This window comes from Calliphora vicina, chromosome 1 (assembly GCF_958450345.1).
Source record: "Calliphora vicina chromosome 1, idCalVici1.1, whole genome shotgun sequence".
Classification (NCBI taxonomy): Eukaryota; Metazoa; Arthropoda; class Insecta; order Diptera; family Calliphoridae; genus Calliphora; species Calliphora vicina.
In genome coordinates, this window is record NC_088780.1 from 119,978,072 (window position 1) to 119,999,513 (window position 21,442).

General features: G+C 28.8%; 1 protein-coding gene across 2 annotated transcripts in view; it reads left to right on the forward strand.

Annotated features, from left to right (window-relative positions):
* Octalpha2R (alpha2-adrenergic-like octopamine receptor) overlaps positions 1–21,442 on the forward strand; it is a 234,068-nt gene that overhangs the window by 112,152 nt on the left and 100,474 nt on the right. The window lies entirely within an intron of this gene.

The window sequence follows — 21,442 nt, forward strand, 5'->3', positions numbered from 1 at the left end:
ATGATGGCAATATTTCTTATGTATCCTATGCGAGATAAGTAGGAACAAAATTATAAAAACTTTAAAAAATTACTTCTTTATCCTTTGATCCAGTTCACAAAATTCTGACGCCAGGACACACATTATGAGATATCTTCTCCACAAACAAACTAAACGGTTATTTTTGTTGGAAACGTCGACAATTTATTTTTCATCCATAAAAAAAGGGACTCCCTAATGTGTATAAATATATGTTTAAGTAAATAGTTCATTTGTGTAAGTATGTTTGTAGTTAATATACTGTATCTATGGCTTTGTACATGTATGTGTTTATTTATTTACGCAAACTATAGAATATTACAACAGTAGACAGTTTGTTTTCACTGGACAATGAAGTAAATTTATTGCTTTAGTGAAAACAAAAAAAAAACAGTACGTGGTATTTCTTAAACACTTGTCTGGTCGTTAAGTTCATATAAGAATTATATCATTGTTTTGAAGGGAAAGTAACCCTTCTATTTTTAAGGAAATTAAACAAATTTTATAAATTGTTCATTTGATTCATTTGAAATATGAAAATAATTTATTAAAATAATATAATATTACAACTGTTTAATATGTACTTTAAAGTCGATTTTTATAATATCTCAATTTTATGGTTTATCAAATTATTGTACTTAAAGTTAGTTTAGTATAAAATTATACGCTACGTACTATTAAATAATTGAAATTAACTAACACTCATACGCAACATCTGACAATTTTCACAAAATCAGATATTTGAGGATGTGGGCAATCGGTCCATTATTTCTTTTAGACCCGATACAACTGCCCTATTAGAAAAGAGTTAAGATCTCATACATATCTTAGTTACATAGATATCTAAACCATATTCAGCACAAAATAGTTTTTTTATAAGCCGAACTCGTACCACCAAATTATGTGACGATCAGGCCCACTTCGGAAAATCATTTTTAAGATTTATTAAAAATATTGATATCCCAAAAAAATTCAACACAAATAAGTTTCATGTGTACAGAAGATATGACACTTAATTTTATGGCGATCGTTTCATTATTAAAAAACTGCTTATAATCATTTTCACGGTGTAAGGTATCATATGGAGGGGCTTACTTTCTTACTTATTACACAGCCATAATCGGGAGGATATATTGGGTTAGTGCAGATGTTTGTCTGCTCCGGATCACTTTCTGAGTTGATTAACCCTCCGGCGGGTGAGAAGGTCCCTGGGGACATTTTTCATTTTCAAACTGAAATTACCCCTTGATGGTCCATGGGAAGTATACCCCCTCACATGTATTCCAAGGAAATTTTATCTAGAATCGTTTAAAAAAAAAATCAAAGCGATCCGACCAATAGTTTTTGATTTTTCTCATCCATGTAACTTATTACCTATTGTTCTTAGCAAAATGTGTCCCAAATAGTTTAGATAGCTAAACTTAATTTTTTAATTTTTAATTTTTTTAAAATAAGTTACATGGATAAGAAAAATCACATGTTTGGCCAAAATGTCAAATTTTGACCCCCTCTAAAAATTGTGTCTGAATTACTATCCAATAGGTCTAACCTTGGTGCAAACTTCATCCCGATCGGAAGACATCGATTTTAAAAGTTGGTTCACTTGACGTGAAATCCCCCATATGTAAACTATCAGATTTAGTACCGATCGGTCCGCAATGTTACATAGCCCCCATATTAGCATAATCAGGGACCGTAACAATTATAACATTTATAATAAAAATCACAAAATAATTGTTATTTCGGATTTTATTTCTTTTTGTCATAAATATTATTTATCACTGCATGCTCAATTTCTCTTCGTCAGGTCATATCGATTTTTCCATGTGTATAAATGGCTGTTGTACGGCCTTATGAATACAAATAGGTATCAACTCTATCTATAATACTTTATTATGTTTTCCTAGTATACTTCCCTCTCGGTTGACACACTGTTTAAAAAATATTCTATTCAATATCTCTAGTGTTTCTTTATATTGCTTCAATGTACTTTATTTATTTATATATTTTTTAGCTTTTGCGTTTTGCTTTTGAACTTTTATTAGAAGTGACGCAATAAAAAATATTTAATTAAGCAAAGGAAAATTATATTAAGATAATAAATCATAGAAAGACAATTTTTATTTCGAATATCACTTCTTAGATTTAAAAAATTTTGCGACAATAACTACAATGAAAATAAATGTATTAATTAAAAGTTTTCCAGGAGACGAGGGTGAGAAGTGTATGTAAATGGTACATGGGTGATTTGAATACAGTTTAAATTAATTTTACAAAAATATTTAAACAAATTAAGTTTGTTTTACTCAGAAGGACACTGGCTTTAGGATTATTGTTATTGAAAAAGAAGATCTGAAGAAAACTCTCGTAATAGTTGAAAAAGTTTAAAAAACAAATAATTTGAATGAGGAATTTTAACTAATTTTATTAATTAATTTTAAATATGTAACAGAATTATTCGATTAATTACATTTTTAAATAAAGCTAAACATTAAATTATTCTCTTCGTCAAGTCGTATTGTTTAAAACCATGTTTAAAAACATCACTTATATAGTTATTTTAAGATAATGTTCTTTAATTTTCAACATCGTATGCTCCATTACTTTAAATATTACTTTCTTTTGAGTTATAATTTTTAAAATAACTAAATCTGCAATATTTGACTCCATTCAAATTTAATTATTTGTCGGATTTTAAAATCAATATAATAACAAAATAAGAATTCTCACTATAATTTCATATTGCAGATTCACTAAACAGAATATTTAGATGTCTAACATTGTGCAATAAAAAAAAATATAAATTAAGGCAAATATAATTATTTGTTATTCGAAAATTGTAATTTTTAAATATTTCGAATTATTATTCGTAAGAAATAGTGCGATTATTCGAATAGATAGCCTAATCCTACTACATGATGATTCGGACATTCACAGATAAGATAAGATGTAGTTGCGGCTCCAATAACAAATGAAATGAAGTACAAGACTTATTAAGGTAATAAATGTGGTCCGATGCAAGAAATGGTTACACACTTTTGGCATTCCTTCAAGTGTTACATGCATGATTTTTTAGCTGCCAATATATCATTATACACACTAGGTGTACAAGTTTTATATATATATAGCTGAAATATGCTGGACATTGTATCATAATGAAGTGGAATTGTCTAAAGCTAAAAAATGTAATTAACACAGAAATACATTTTTGTTATTTTTTGTGTTTTCAATTACGAAAATTATCTATTCAATAATTTTTGTATTTAAAGTTCAACCAATAACGAAAATTGTATATTCAATTGTCAAAATTATCAAATTCAAAACTCAAAATTCAATAGAAAATATCAGAAAGTTTTGTTTTTTAGTACATGAATACTTGATTCAATTATGAAATAATTGAAACCAATTCAATATGTGATAAATGTTTGAATTGAAATATAATTTTTTCTGTGAATGAATACTTCCTATCCGAATGTAAAATAATAGTGATATTAGTGTTTATACACTACACCACCATAGTGGGGAGGGTATCACTTTCTGAGTCGATTAAACGATGTTCGTCCGTCTGTCTGTCTGGCTGTCCATGTAAACTTTGTGGGCATAGTACAGGTAGCAGTTTTGAAGATATTTCGATCAAATTTGGTACATATTATTTTTTCGGCCCAAGGACCAAACCTCTTGAAACTGGCTGAAAGCGGTCCATTATTTCACCTAGCCCCCATACAAATGTCCTTCCGAAATTGGACTTTATCGGTCATAATTGTTTAATTTATTTATGTATCTCCACAAATTCCGCTCCAAATAAGTTTTATATACACAAAATTCATGTCTTTAAATTTTGTTACAATGGGTCCATAATTAGTCATAGCTCCCATATAAACCCGCTTCCGAAAATCAATTTAACGTGAATAAATCGCTTAAAAATGTCGGTATACAAAATTCAAATGTCGGTATACAAAATTCAACATAGTTAACTTTTATATAGACATAAATCACACGACCTAATCTCATGCTGTTCGGTCCATAATTGGTCATAGCTCCCATATAAGGCCCACTTCCGAAAATCGCTCAAAAATATATATTATTGAAATTTTAAAAGAAAAATGTTTTTGCTCTTTTACTTAGTGTAGGGTATTATATGGTCGGGCTTGACCGACCAAACTTTCGTACTTGTTTTTAGTTAAATTGAAGAATGAACTATTTTTTTTCATGCTAAATTTTTGGGGTACTATAAAATAAAATTCTTAATAAATGCGAAATTAATCCTAGCTATCTATTGTTGTGTCTTATTTCTGACTTTTTGGTTGAATTTTCCGTTTTGGTGTATTCAGAAACTTATGTAAAATTTCACGGTTAATATTTTTGCGGAACATTAAATCCCTGTTTTAATGGTATTTTTTCTCTTTTTTAAATAAAGGACAAAATTGCCTTGAGGAAAATTGTTCTCCGTAACTTTTTACACAAATTTGCTGAACACATTTAATACCTAAAATGCATGGATCACATGGTTTCTTATGCCGATTAACAATAAGAATGTGCCAGAGTTGGGAAATCTTTAACCCCCCCTCAAATGAAATTCAGATGTAAGCTTTCAAAAAGATGTAAACTTTCATCTATCAAAATTTATTGGACCTTGTAATTTTGGAAAAAATTTGATTTGGTTGTATAGTGTAATTTATTTTACTTACGGCCATTTTCACAATGTACGATTAAAAGTTAACATGAACTTTAACCGCATGTTAGGCTAATATGAATTTCGCAATGTACGATTAATTCTTAACTGACACTATTTAACAACAAAGTTGCTGTTAAATATAACCGAATAAATTTCGCCGGTTAGCATCTTAAGTGTAAGAAATATAATAAAAGAACATGGAAAAACGTTTATATTTTTGTAATATTTATAATTTTAAAAAGCGTAAAGCGAAGAAAAATAAATTTTGCACGGGGTGATCCATATACCACCCGGATATTGCACTTACAAACCAAACAACAAATGTGCACTTTTCCTTGTTGGTTTTCAGTAATTGTTGTTCAGTTTGTTCTTTAAATTTTACATTTAGGTACCTTAATATTTTTGAGTTTTATACGTTTTTTTATTATACCACTAAGAAAACACAAATTATTATTTTTTATGCCGTCTTTTAGACAATTTTTTATATTTCAATCTTTTATTACACTATTTTTCGTAAACAAATGTATGCATTATTGCCATACTTTCTACTGAATGCTTTGGTTAAGTAATCAAATGATGGTGAAACGTAAATCGGTAACCGTTGGTTAAATGGTCCCCGTTAAACAAACCGACAGTTAGTTAATTTTCCGGTTAAAATGAAATAATCGTACATTGTGAAAATGGCCGTTAGTGTATTTCCTTTTATTTATCTTTAATAAAATTTTATTTAATGGAAAAGTTTTTAATTTGTTTTGGTTAAATAAATATATATGTATACTTATGTATTTCTTATCTCCTTTTAGCTTGCTTATAAACTTTAGTTGGTATAATAGATTTAAAAAAAAAAACTTTATTTTTGTCCGTTTCTCTTCTTATAAACATGATTTATTGAATCAATAGCAGAAGAAGTTGTTTGTTTTTGTTCATTCTTCTCCTTGTTTAAAGAAGTGAGACAACACTTGAAGAAAGTTTTTTTTTTAAAAAAAGTACGGTTTGAAGTATTATTTTTTCAATTCAATATCGAATTCAATTTGTTCCTTTAGAGACACATGAAACTACTAAAAGCTTGAGATATTATTGTGGCAAGTAGATTGATTGTAGTGCTATTAAAAATAAAATTTAATTCGTTCATATGTTAAAGTATACTTACATATGATTTATGTACATCAGATGCATACATAAATATTAATCATACGCCACATACAACATTTATTGGATTATAATTAATAATAATAATTTTACTTTACATTCTTTAATTTACCTTTAGTGTTTTTTCAATATAATTGCTTTTTTAATGCTCTTACAAAATTAAATATATAATATTTATTTTATTTTTCCTTATTATGCTAAAATTTAGAACCTGAAAGGGTCGCTTGAAGTAGAAAAGAAATTTATCATTCAAAGGAAATTACAATGATATCACATATATTATATATATCAACTTAAAGGAAATTGTGTCTTCTTTTTAAATATGTATAAAATATTTAAGAATTAAAATATGTATAGAAGACTTTTCGCAAAAAATATAGAAATACAAAATTTTAGCTGAGTTTTTTTTAGAAAATTTAAATTTTTAAAATGCTATAAAAGTTTTGTTGATGAATCGTTTTGAATGAAATTTTATACATACATATATAGACTTTTTGTTATCAAAATGCAAAAATGGAGGAGAAATTTGAGAAAAAACTTTTCAAAAATCCCAAAAAAGATATTTTTTTAGATTTTTGACTCTGTTGACGGTACGGAGGTCCGGGCTATATATTCCCTTTGAACAGTATTTACGAACATATTGGGTTATACAAGAGAGATTTTAGTTATTTGAAAGCAGCTATGGGATTACAGAAAATTTAGCATAAAATGGAAATTTACATAAAAAGGCTCTCGCAGTTATACAAATTTTGAAATTATTTGTCTTCTGTAGTACTTCCCAAAAAGTTACCTTTGAGAAAAATGTAAACATTTTATTTATTTTGTTTTGATTTTCTGTATAACTAAAGATCAATGTACGATTTGGATCTGCTAGTAGCAAATTATGTAAACAAATTTAAATTTAAATGCGAATATCTCGTTAACTATAAGATATCAAATATAGTTCAGGCAATGTTCTCTTCTTCTAGATTCTAGACATATAAAAATCTTTCAAATCGGATAAAGAATAAAACTGTTTAATTTTTCATATACCCGAGATAACCCAATGTGGGGCCTTGACGATCCGCCTCACCTAAGTTTTTAAAGTCTAAATTCAAAACTTAAACTCGGATAAACCTCCTCTATATCTTTAGAAAATATTTTGAAGGCAAAGCTATAAAACTATAAAATTCTGTTATAAGTGGCACTGGCTGCACATTGTATTTTTGGTATCTCTTAAACTAAAACTGAAGTTGTATAGTTTAAAAGATACGGACAATTAAATACTATGGCTGTCAAAAGTAAGTAAACATCTGTAAAGCTAATGAAAAACATTAGAGCCCTATATCTTTTTTTTCAGAACCGAACCTAATATTCGGCCTAATTTGCAACAAATCGAAACTTTTAAATTTATGGATTTTCAGTAATTTTAAAAATAAAATAATTATCTGGTGTTTATTTCCTTTTTTGGTTCATAATATCAAATATTTGGTTACAAAATAACAAGATAAATATTTAAATTGTTTGCTGTGCTTAAAGCCAATACAAACTTGAATTTATGTAATAATATTTTATGTGGTTTTGTCTTAATATACACAGTATACCATTCATTTTAAAAAGTATTTACTAAAGTGGCTAAAACAAAAACATTAATTAAAATTTTTTCAACAACTCTTGTACACAATTATCTAAAATATTACAATAAAAACCATTATAAAATTTTCTCCCTACAATGTTACAGTTCATAGCACGACATGCCAAAGCAGGCCTCAATTCATAGTCGTTGACAATGAAGTGCTAATTTAAAATATGCCCACCATAATATTAAAGTTCTTGTCTCTCACCACTTACTTTATGATTTTGTTAAATTATTCTGACTGATTTTTGTTGTTTGCCAACAAACAAACCAAACCAAAACTCAACAAAAGAAAAACTCACAAATATTTTTAAGTTCCTCTAGGGAGTATTGTAATAAAACTGTAATAAAATACAACCTAAATAAATCTATAAATTTTCGAAAATAAACTTTCGACATTATCATTAACTTTGAATTCATTTATATTGAAAAATTAGGTTTGAGCAGAAAAAAAATAATAAAAAGCAAAAATGAGCAGAAAATAACATCATCAGTAGATGAAATAAATAAATATAATATTTACATGGTTTCGAAATAATATTATTTTAAACTCATATACATACATACATACATATTTTATGAAGTTATTTATGCTGACATTTATGCATGATGGGGTTAACAAAATAATAACATATAAAATATAAAAATAAACTAGAAGATATTTTAGGAAAAGTTTTTATGTTATGCTAATAGAAAGAGAAAAGCAACAAACTAATGTTTGTTTAGTAACACTTTTTGGCACGCAAACTATATTGTGTAGCTCTTTAAGAATGAAGTTTTCATCTCTTTGGCTTTTGTTGGAAATATGCAGTGCCGGTTTAGGATTTAAGATGAACTTTAAGTGGCCTGTGTTGGTAAACGTTTATTGGCAGGAAGAACAAAAATTAGTTATAGTATATGAATTCTGTTAGGTTTATAAATGAAATTGTTTAGAAAAATGTAAAAAAAGCATTACAAATACGACAAAGTAATTATTCGTACTTTTCCGTATTTGTAATGGGTCTTTAAAATATGTTAAACGAATTTCACTTATAAACATAACTGAATTTGTATACTACAGCTAACTTTGGTTCTTCCAACCTAGAACCTTTTTTCAACACCAACCACTTTTAATTCTTCATTCAACAACATTTCATAGTTTTAGGTTAGTTCATTAAAAATAACACTACAAAACAAAATAATTTTTTTTCCAAAATTACAAGGTCCGACCAATAAATTTTGATAGAGGAGACAAAACAAAAAGACACGTGTATCGGCGTTTTGAAAGTTTACATCCGCATTTCATTTGAGGGGGGTTTAAAGTTTCCCAACTCTGGCACATTTTTATTGTTAATCGGCATAACAAACTATGTAATCCTTTAATTTTAGGAATAAAATGTGTTCCGCAAATTTATATAAAATGTTACGTAAAACAATTTTGTAGAATATGTTAACCCTCTAATTCCTCAAGGAATGGGTGTTTTTAGTTTTTTTTAAAACAGGAACTCAAGGGGTTAAAATGTTCCGCAAAAATATTATTTGTGAAATTTTACTATAAGCCTCTGAATACACCAAAACGGAAAATTCAAGCAGAAAGTCAGAAATAAGACACAACAAAAGAGAGCCTAGGGTTAATTTCGCATTTATTAAGAATTTTATTTTATAGTACCACAAAAATTTAGCATGAAAATTAACTTAAAAATCACTATTATTTTACCTTCAATAGCAAATTTGGATAGGAAGTATTCATTAATTAAATTTTTTTAGCTCTAGGCAATTTCACTTCATTACCATACAATGTCCAGCATATTTCAGCGATAAGCGAATGAATGTTTTTGAATTTATAGCGTTCTTCTTAATTAATTATGTATTATTATAATTAAAAAAATGTCTTAAGAAAAAAACATGTAAGAAAGTATGGTCGGTCCCGCCCGACCATATAATACCCTACACTAAGTAAATGAGCAAAAATATTTTTCTATTAAAATTTCAATAATTTATATTCGTGAGTGATTTTCGGAAGAAGGCCTTATATGGGAGCTATGACTAATTATGGACCGATCGCCATGTAATTAGGTCGTGTGATTTATGTCTATATGTAAGTTATTTGTGTTGAATTTTATGTGTATACCAATATCACGGTGCTACGATGGGAAAAAACTTGGTTATACGTCTTCTGAGTACACTACAAATTGTCTCTAAAAATTTCAGAAACACCCTCAAATTCAGAAGTTATTCCGAAAAAACCGTTTTCAGTGATGTTCGTCGACTTATCGACCTGTAGCTTAGTAAGTTTTTGTCCGACTTTAAATTTTTTAACGGGTTTGGAAAGAAAACTGATTACGCTTTAAAATGAAGTGCATTTTTTGATACATTTTTAAGTTATAAGTATTGTTTTTGTTAAGAATATCTAAAAGAAAAACAAAATTTATCAACTATTTTGATTTTAGTCGCTTTTTATTGCTTATTTTGATATGAAGGTTTATAAAAATTTAGACCAATATATATAGGAAATTTAGTTCTTAACAAAACATGGTTTAATTATTCAAATCGGATTAAAATTGTAAAAGTTATTCAACTTTTAATTAACACCATTTTTAGTATTTTCTTCCCCAGCGCATATAAATAAAAATAAATAAAAAACTGTAGAAAAAAAATATTTGGAAAATTTTTAATTTACAAGGTAAATTTTTTCGAACTTGCAAATATAAACCGATTTTAACAAGTAATATCTCATTTTTTTCCTATATGAAGTGTCTTTAAAACACTGTGCAAGGTTTTCAGAGAAAAAAATTAAATTAACTATTGTTACGAAAAATTAATAAATAAAGCGAAACTTTTTATAAAAACTTACGCAATTTTTTTTTAAATACATTTTGTGCATACATTTTATGAAAGCTTAATTCTTTGTCTATCCATAATTGTTTAAAATTTTGAAATCGGTCTAAAAATGTGTGAGTTAGAGGTACTAAAGTACTACGACCTACCCTAAAACTGTTTTTTCAAAATATCTCAAAGTTTTGAGGGTGTTTCAAAATCTTTGAAAACGGTTTTAGTATGTCCTCATCTAGGCCTACAACCCCCATTAGGTCGCTTTTCAAGTTCTAACAAAAAGTGTCATTTTCTAGCAGAGTGTATTTTTAGGAGATTTATGTACGTTAAAGTCATTATCGGAAGCAGGCCTTATATCAGAGCTATGACCAATTATGGACCGATCGCCATGAAATTAGTTCGTGTGATTTATGTCTATATGAAAGTTATTTTTGTTGAATTGTATGCGTGTCAATATTTTTAGGAGATTTATGCACGTTAAAGTGATTTTCGAAATGCGGGTTTTATATGGGAGCTATGACTAATTATGTATCGTTTATAATAAAATTATGTATCGTTTATAATAAAATTATGTATCGTTTATAATAAGAAGTGACTCGGTTCACTTTATCGTCATAAATGTTTAATTTATATAGGTATGTATCTCATTTATTTAATGTAGTGTATTTTATGCTCGTAACCTAAATTCGAAAATGTCGAAGCGTCTTGTGGGAAATTTTGCTGAAGCACACCATTGCTCACCAAAGTTTGTTGTGAATGTGTTCCATCGGTTTAAACGATCGAGAGATGTTTTGTGCTGTTCATAAGTGGTGATTTTGACAGAGAATACAAGGATCGCCCAGGCCAGCCATGAAGATCGTTGTAAAATTCAACAAGAGCAAATCATTGATAGCTATTTAAGCATTATAATTCATCAAAAGCAGGGATGTGGCTAGACATGAAATCGTAATATTCCAATATTACAACAGTCGGAAACATGTTGTAATACCGTCTGAAAACTATTTAGAATGACGTGGTTGAGAAGATTTGCCTCACCCACTTTATAGTCCAGACCTTGCCCCGTCCGACAATTATTTGTTTCTCTTCATAATGTTTTATATTTTAGGTAGGCGAGATTTTACTGCCCTAATAGCCGCAAATTCAAATCCCATCTGCCGATTCTCACTTAGCTAATTTTTAAAAGAAAAACCAATATTAATGGAAATGCCTGATTAGAATATACTAACAAGTTGACGGTTTCTAGCACAACGTAGTGTGTAATGGTCGATTGCCAACAAAACAATTTCTTCAATATAAATATACCAAAAATTAGCCACACTATTGGCATCATTAGTCAAGCCTTTCATACACTGCGAAAACGTGTGTCTCCTTCCACTTAATCTCAGTTTTATTAATTATCCTTTTTTTGCGAAGAAAAGTCGTAAATCTCAAACAAAAACACATACAATTTAAAAAAAATTTACCCTCTTCTTGCACTCCATCTGACAGTTTTAATTAATTTAGATAATTTCTAAAGAAGTCCTTGGAGACTAATTGCTTTAATTATTTGAATTATGTCCAACTGGATATAAAATAACTCACTCAGATTCTATTTGCAGTTTGAAAAACTTTAAAATTACCAAATACAATATAAAAACAATGCTGTTTATCTGCAATTTTACTGATTATTTGCCAACAAAAGAAAAAGTTATTTATCACTTTTAACTGTAGTAGCTAAGAATGTGTGTACTTAATTCTACCATACAATTTATAATCAAATACACCTCAGGGAGTTTGGTGTAATTTTGATATAAATTTTATAACTAAACGAAACGACAGCAACCATACAATTTCTTAAATAACCCATAATAAATTTTATACAAAATATCTTCCACAATACATTTGCATATAGAGAGAGAACGGGCGAATGGAAGGACGATGATACACACATAACCCAGATACTTGGATTTTATTTGTGTGAAAAATTGTTGAATTTTTTTTTTCACAAAATAAAATTAAAATTATAAGAACAACAATAAAAAAAATAAAGAAAAAAAAAACAAAAAAATGTGTTCTTAAAAATGTCATAAATTATGCATATTAGCCAATTTATTAAGGTTGACATGTTTACGCTTTATGAGCAAAATAAATAACATGTTTTCTTAAGGATAAAATCACTCTGAGCAACTGGCCCAGATTGTATGTATGTATTTTTGTGTGAGAGCGGTCTAGTAGCTACGATAACACAGAGGACATAAACAAATCACAGACGTTTAAATATAGAAATTTACCTACAGGGTGATTCATTTCTAGTTTTTTTTTTAATTTTAAATAAAGCACTTAACATAGAATTAATTTTATGTCGGAATATATGACCCAAAAAATATTGTACCTTTTAAGATAATTTCATTTCAAAGATTCAATTTTTTATCACTACATCTAGTAATGCTGCAATTAAGCGAATTACACGAGTAATATTGGATTGCAAGTCTTGCAAGTTGCTCCCCAAAAAAGATAAAGATTGAAAATTATTGATGAAACATAAAAATCGAAAAAAAATTGTGGATGAAAAAAAATTTCTTGAAAAAAATTTATTTAATAAATACTTTCCCGATTTTGTAGTTGGAATGATCTTTCAAATGCCTTTAATTTGATATCCATATTGTCTGTATTGTATGATATAACCTAATAAGATAAATGTAAAAAATAAGTAAAATATCGTGGGTTTTTGCTTCCATCTCAGCCATTTGTGGAACAAAGCAGGACCATACCCGATATATTGATGTAAATATATATTATTATGTTTTTACGTTAAGCAGTTTAGTATTTTAAAAATTGTAACAACTCTTTATTTATTCAAATATACACAATAACACCTTCCAAAAGACCTGTTTACACATTCTAAAAGATGACGCTATAGAAGGGCTTTGATTCTCCTTCTAAAAACCTTCACACACAGAGAACACAGATTCGTGATAGCAACCGAAATTGTTGCCAATCCAATGATTCTACCTTAGTGACTGAATTTTACTGTAGTACCTACAAAACGTTAAAAGGGGTAACACAAGTTTGGTTGCTTTAACCGAGATTCTTCTTTGGCAACTGACTTTCTGTTGAGAGAACCGAAAAATTCTATATGTGCAATCATTCGATTGGTAAAAAATTCGGTTGCTGTCACGAATCTGTTTTCTCCGTGCACACATTCAAAACTGCATTGCAACATCAAACATGTTTGCTCTATTTATTATAAATCGTTACATGAAACCAGAAGAAGTTCGCGTAAAGTAGTTTTTTATATATATAAAACTACGCACGTAATATTTTAAAGTCCATTCTTTAGGTTTTATGCTGAATTCATTTAAAATATTTTCTTGCTTCAGCAGACTTTCAATTATGCTTTAATTTTCAGGGTTTTTAATAGATGTTAATATGTAGACATTCTGTGAGGCATTAACGGAAGACCTTCTGATATGCCTTCTTAAGTAGTCCTTTTCTCAGCCCTCTATGAAAAACTCACGCACTACTGCAACCGCAGCCACTATTTATATACAGTGTCATCTTCATTTAATTAGCCTCGATTGTTCTTAACGGACAAAACTAGAATACTGGAATTCTAGAGATGTTAATGTTATCATCTCAAACATCTACTGATGGACATGTTTATAAACATGATGAATGTTGCAGACAGCCGTTACAGAAAGTTAAATTCGAATCGCTAATGTAAATTCATAACAATATATATAGGGGCTAGTCACGCGTGATCTATGAACAAAAAAATATATGGAAAAATCTTTTAACTGAATCACCCTATATTTGCTTTGAGTATGTGTAGGTTTCAAAAACACCTTTTAATTTGACACACACAGACACTATAGCAGGCAATAACTAAAGACAAAATTTATGCAAATTTGTTTTTTTTTTTTTTGCTTAAAATACATAGATTGTCATTGACTTCATTTGTAAGATAATAAATTTTGAAATTTTAACCCTATAAAACATAAGTTATTTTTAAGCTTAATATATGGCGTAGATAACAATTTTAGTTCTTAACTATTAAAGTAAATCGGAAAGTAAATTTATTATTGTCGATATTAAAGTTTTAGTTTCTAGTATTAAGCAAACGTTACCTCGTCCTCTAATGGGTTAACTACAGACGCACTTAAGTATACAAAAATCCTATAAAAACAAGCCTACACAATCAGCCACACAACTGTTCAACTACCTGTACTGCTGTAAATTGACTAAAAGTAAAAAAATTCTAAATTTAATTTTGCGGTTTGTTTGGAAACTTTTGAATTCATAATTGTTGACTTTTAAATTATGAACACATTTCTGTTCATGTCCTACTCTATAAATTATAATCCTTAAAGCCCATTCCGAAAAGAGCACAAAACAAATACAGATACGAACGAATACACACAAACATACGCAAGATTGAAAAAAAAAATACTCATACTCTGTTAAACTGGTATTTTAACAGTAAATGGTTGTTAATGGCTTAAAAGCTTTTTTCGGTTCATATCACTCAAAGTAAATTATAATAACTTTCTACCGCAATTATTTACAATAACAGGATGTGTACACAGCACTCTCACATTGGAACCACTGTAGAAAACACCAACATACAAGGAGAAAAATCCCCCAAAAAAATATATTCGTATTAAAAAAAAAAGAAAAATAAACGGAAAATAGACAACGACAGCAAAAGAAAATTTCAGAAAGAACTTACATTAAAGTTTTTAAAAGCATGTGTGTCAACAAAAATGGGATTTAGTTTGAGAAAATAAATGTTTTTTTTACTCTACGAAAAGGCAGAAAAAAATAACTGAAAAACTGTATTGTCAATAATTTTTGTCTGCAAACCATAATTTTGTATTCATAGTATAACGGATACATAATTAAGGTCATTTACAATCTTAAGATATTTTCAATAATGGAATGATTTGGTGTTTTTAATTTTGAACTAAAAGTATTATACTGTATAATAGTAAATCTAGTGGCTCCAAAATACTGACATTGTACTCATAAAGATTACAAAATCCCGCTATATAATTGTGTTTTGTTTGTCGCAATTTACCTCATTTACTCGCAACCATTCGAAGACAGCGTTTGTCATATAAAAAATCATATAAAGCTAAATTACACTAAAGCTGATCAACGCTGACAAATTTCGCAATTGATCTTAAAATTGTTAATAATTTTTCTGATTGTGAAGTAAAAATTGGACATTAGGTTTGATATTGTAATAAAAGGTGTTAAGATATAAGCCATGTTAATATTTTTAAGTCCCTAAAAGCAACCTTCACACCATTTTGAAGTAAAAAAATATCACCAAAGGGTATATTTATAAGAAAATCAAGTAAGAGAGCTATATTCGGCTTTGCCGAATCTTATATACCAAATTATACTTCAAAATACAAATTTCAAATATTTTTAGGTAAACAACATTTATTTTTTTTTCCAAAGTTGTTTTTTTAATTTTTTGGAAAAAATATTTTTGAATTGTTATTTTAAATTTTTTTAAATTTTAATTTTTTTTTTTAAATTTATTTTTTTTGTTTTTTAATTTTTTTGGTGAAAAAAATTCGGGTTAAAAAACATTTTTTTCCGATTTTGACCCATTGTAGGTCCAACATACTATGGTTTAATATACGCCGTTGCAAAGGTCTTTGAAATATCTATCATTAGATATCCATATTATCTATATTAAGACCTAAGGTAGGGTCACACATGGCAAATATTTGCTCAAAGCAGTGTAACCACTTTTTTTAGCACAAATTTTTTTGACATGTTTACTCTTACAAGTGTTTTGTAAGATCAAACAAATAGCATCAAATAAAATAAAACTAAATTTTTTGTTTTGAATCAACCTAAGTAAAATAAGTTTTTCTAATAAATAAAAGAATAAAAATGTATATTATTTAGTGGTTACGTCTTTTTCGTCAAATATTTGTCATGTGTGTCCCTACCTTTAGTAATCCAGATATAGGTCAAAAATCGAGGTTGTCCTGGTTTTTTCCTCATATCTCAGCCATTTGTGGACCGATTTTGCTGATTTTAAATAGAAAACTTCTCGAAAGCATGTCTGATAGAATTATTGAAGATTTGGTTCTGGTGAAGTAGCAATGAATGCACAAAAATTACTTATATGATACATATTCCTCAATACAAATATAATAAAATTGGTATTTCTAAGTTGTCTACAAAAAATAATTAATTTTTATTCGAAAATAATCATATGTTTTAGAACCTCTTAATTCCGAATACCCATGAGTGGACATCTGTAACTATAAGGGCCCTAGATTGCTGGATTTCCATTTTCCCAATTTTCCAGAGCCATTTATAAAAAAAACTATAAATTGTATGGAATCCATCACAACAGAATTGCTATATAAGAACCCCCGCATAGTTATACCCTACACCACCATAGTGGGGATGTTTGTAACGCCCAATAATATTGGTCTAACACCCACCTTAAAGTATTCCGATCGACTTAGAATCACTTTCTGAGTCCGTCTGATGGCTGGCTGGTTGGCTGGCTGTCCATGTAAACCTTGTGCTCAGAGTACAGGTCGCAATTTTGAAGATATTTCGATAAAATTTGGTACATATAATTTTTTCGGCCCAAGGACGAAGCCTATTGCAACTGGCTGAAATCGGTCCATTATTTCACCTAGCCCCGATACAAATGTCCTCTCGAAATTGGACTTTATGGGTCATAAATGTTTAATTTATATATGTATCTACACAAATTTCGCTCCAAATAAGTTGTATACATACAAAATTCATATCACCAACTTTTGTCACGATCGGTCCATAATTAGTCATAGCTACCATATAGACCCGCTTCAGAAAATAACTTTAACGTGCTTAAATCACTTTAAAATGTTTGTATAAACACAAAATTCAACATAAATAACTTTCATATAGACATAAATCACACGACCTAATTTCATGGTGATCGGTCCATAATTGGTCATAGCTCCCATATAAGGCCCACTTCCGAAAATCACTCACGAATATAAATTATTAATATTTTAAAAGAAAAATATTTTTACTCATTTATATGGTCGGGCTTGACCGACCATACTTTCTTACTTGTTTTGGTATAGCGTAGTGTAATATTTTAAAATTAATGGATTTTCTTTGATGCTGGCTTTTTTGAAGTATCCTTGGCAAAATTGAGAATAACTATTGAAATCTTCCTATTTATTATTTGTTGGTATATCGTTTCCTAAATATGATCAGTGATCATTGGATTTCAGTTTATAAGGTTATTTGAACTCAAAGTAAGTACTATTCCAACAAGACCACAGCAACATACGAAAGGAAGAAGATAACTGCTGCATCAACGAAGCTGAGTCATGGAATATTTGGACAAAAGTAACATACTATTTTACATAACCTAAGAAAGGAGTATGAAATGAGAAAAACAACTATGTTTTCTATTTAGTCTTAATTTCCTTGTAATTTTATTACAATAAAAATAATCATGGATGAAGAGAGAAAAGACGTAATAAAATCCAAAACACATGATTTTGTTTTTAAGGAAGATGCATTTTAATTCATATAGCATCCATTATATTATAGGATCTACTGAATTGAAATAGCTATTCGTATGATAAAACTGTTAATTAGTACTATTGTTAATTAGTTCTTAGAATACATAAAGCTTTAAGAATTTCCTATTATTCCGTAAGTTGTGAATAAAATGAATAGCATAATTTAAAATTGTATCAATTACCTCTAAATCTGAAATTTTATGTCATATTAAGTCATTTATGCATTAAACTCTAATTGAATGAATACATTACTTAATTGAAATATTAAATTCTAGAAATCTAATTTAAAACTTAATGAGACAACTTATGTAATAGCATCAACATCAAAATTTATCAAAAATACGCATGTGTTACTTGAACAGTTTATGACTCTTCATACATTTAAGTTTACTACATACTTGCTTGTTGAAATTATATAAATCATTTAAATTAACAATTTCTGTACCAAACAAAAACACACTAAATACTACATTAAGTCGCATCCAGAAACTCTCGTAAGTAATAAACATTCATTTGCAAAATAAAACTTAAAAAAGTACTTTTTCAAAAGGGATCATAAACAAAGTCAAAAACGTACATTGTGGTAATAAAAAATCTGAAGCCAAAAGAGAACCAGTAAAACTTTGACTCTCAAAGAAACAAAGAACTAAGAAGAATACAAATAAATTTAACAAAGTATTGTGCGTAAAAAGAAACAGAAGAAAAAGTTCAACGTTTGTAATGTAAAACAAGTAAAATAAAATATAATACCCTACACTAAGTCATTGAGCAAAAACATTTTTGTTTTAAAATTTAAATAATTTATTTTCGTGAATGATTTTCGGAAGAGGTTCTTATATAGGAGCTATGAAATTAAGTGGTGTGTCTATACGAAAGACATTTCTATTGAATTTTGTGTGTATACTATAATTTTTAAGAGATTTCTGCTCGTTAAAGTGATTTTCGGAAGCGGGCCTTATATGGGAGCTATCACTAAAAATGGACCGATCATCATATAATTAGGTGACATGAATTCCGCATATATAAAACCTATATGAATTAAACATCTACAACCCATAAATTCCAATTTCAGAGGTCATTTGTATGGGGGATAATTTCTGATAGTTTCAGAATTCTGAGTCGATCGGTATATTTTAAGGTATTTTTGTACGTTACAAACATCAGCACTAACCCAATATACCCTCCTTGTGTTTGAGTATGTGCGGTTAAGTGTATAATTTTTACAACTATACAATTATGCACATAGACATAAAATGTAACTAGATTTGTATAAACTAAACCACATTGTGGTACAGAGCATTATAAGTTTGTTTGAAGGATTTGCAGCAAATAGTAAAAGCACTAACCGCAGTTCTTAAGTGATCGTTATTAATCTATATTCAAATGAACACTATTTATCGGATAACATTATGTACACACATATATTCTTTACACACATTCACACAAAAACTACAATTTGTCTATACAGAAATTGTCATAAAAAGTATTCATGTTCGATGTGAGTTTCTCAATTGAAAACTGGGATAATGACAATTCATTTTAACTACATTCTGCATAATTTCTAAAAAATATTCTAACAACTACCTTTTCATGTTCTTATTCATCGAAAATAATATTATTATAGGTTACTTCGCAACTGTTTAAATCCAACCATGTACTCAGGTTTTCCCTTTTTTACCTAATAACGAATGACGTCTCTGATGTAATGTTATACCGAAAAAATGCCACCATTTAAAAACATAAAACTAATTTAGAGAAACAGTAAAAGACAGAAGAACAAATAGTACAACAACGTAGACGAAAACGAAATTATTTGTAAAAACAAAACCCACACGTGTAAGTATATAAATGATTTTGTATGTGTTAAGTACCCTCATACATATCATTATAAACAGACATCAAATATATGTTAATACTTTAGAGTTGCCCATATTTTGCTGAAAATTTTACGAAATTCGGATAGCGTTTAGAGACTGCTCATTTTATTTAAAGTCCAAAGTATGAGTGTAAAACTTACTATTTACCAGCGTTACAGCTGTGCGACTTGTGAAAATTTTCTCCTTTTTCATAGAATTTTTTTTCATCAAAGTAAACTACGTAATAAAACTAAAGGCGATCAGTAAATCTCTGCGCTAGAGTAGGCATACGCCGCATGGTCGTTCAAAACATAATTTCATCGGTCAATCGTTTCCAAAATTGACCGATAATTGTGGGCGTGGAATGCTGTTATTATATACAAAATTAGATTTTGGTAAATTTGATCAGAAGTAAATAATCTGTACTCGCAACCTATTATCGAACATTGGCTATATTTTATTAAGGGTCTATTTTATAAAACCTAACGACAAACATAAAAATTAAATTCAATGGAAAATATTCATGTTTTAAATCTCTTTCCCAGTATTCTACATAAAAATTGCTTACGCTTCCAAACTTTTCGTTTTATAAAATGAGGCCATAAATATTTTATCAGGTACCATATTTTAGTCAAGTTTTAATTTTAGTGAAATATAACTTTTGAGGGGTTAAACAAATTTCACTACCAGAAGAAAGGCGAAAATGTCCTCCTTAATACCATATATACCTATTTACCTGTTAGACCTGTCTGTAGAATACTTTTTTCATTTGAATGAAATTACACCCAACATATTTTCTATCTTTATTTTACCTGTTCATATAATTAGCTGGCTGGCTTGCTATTCATGTAAATTTTTGCGCAAAGTACAAGTTGCTAGGTGAAATAATGGACCGATTTCCCCAAACCAATGTCCTTGGACCAATGAAAGGACATTGGTCCAATTTCAATTGGTTCCAATTTCATTGAAACCAATGAAATTGGACTTTAATTTATATAGGGATTTATAACAAAAAATGTTCATAATAAACCTATAAAAAAATTTAAAGTTCAACTTTAGCTTTAAATTTCTCAACAAATGCTAAACCGATTTTCACGACCTAAAAACTGGATAACAAACTATTCTGAGCCACTGTGCGCCGTGGACTGTACCAAACTACAAAGCAATTAAGTAACTAAATATTTTTTTCATCCATACCCGATATAAAAACGGGCTCGTCAAAATCGTAGACGTAAATTACAAAATATTTGAGATAGAACAACCACACTCCCGTTTCAGCTGGCACCACATGTCTGTGTCTCAATCATGTTGAGCGGGACGATGTAGCGACGGGCTCGTCAAAATCGTAGAAGTAAATTACAAAATATTTCTGGATCTGAAGCGACCATCTACAGTTTCCGATTACTGGAACGCCAGTGTGTAATCATAATATGAATGCAGTTGATCATAAATATGATTATGTTTTATCATAATATGACTTCATTGGGTCATATTGCTATGGATCATAATATGATTACTTCAGAATATATTATGATCATGTATGAAAATGATATTTGGTTATCTTTAAAAACTTATAATTTATTTTTTAGAGCATATTAATTAGCATTGAATTAGCTTTTATTAAATGTATATTTTGCTTAATCGCTGAAGCCCGCTTAATGAATTTTTTTTTTTAAATAACAAACACAAACTGCGAAGCGTTTTGCTTGTCTGCAGATACACCCAGAGTTTCTTACGGGAACCAGCAGCCCTCAGATTAATAGTCCAGCACTATCGG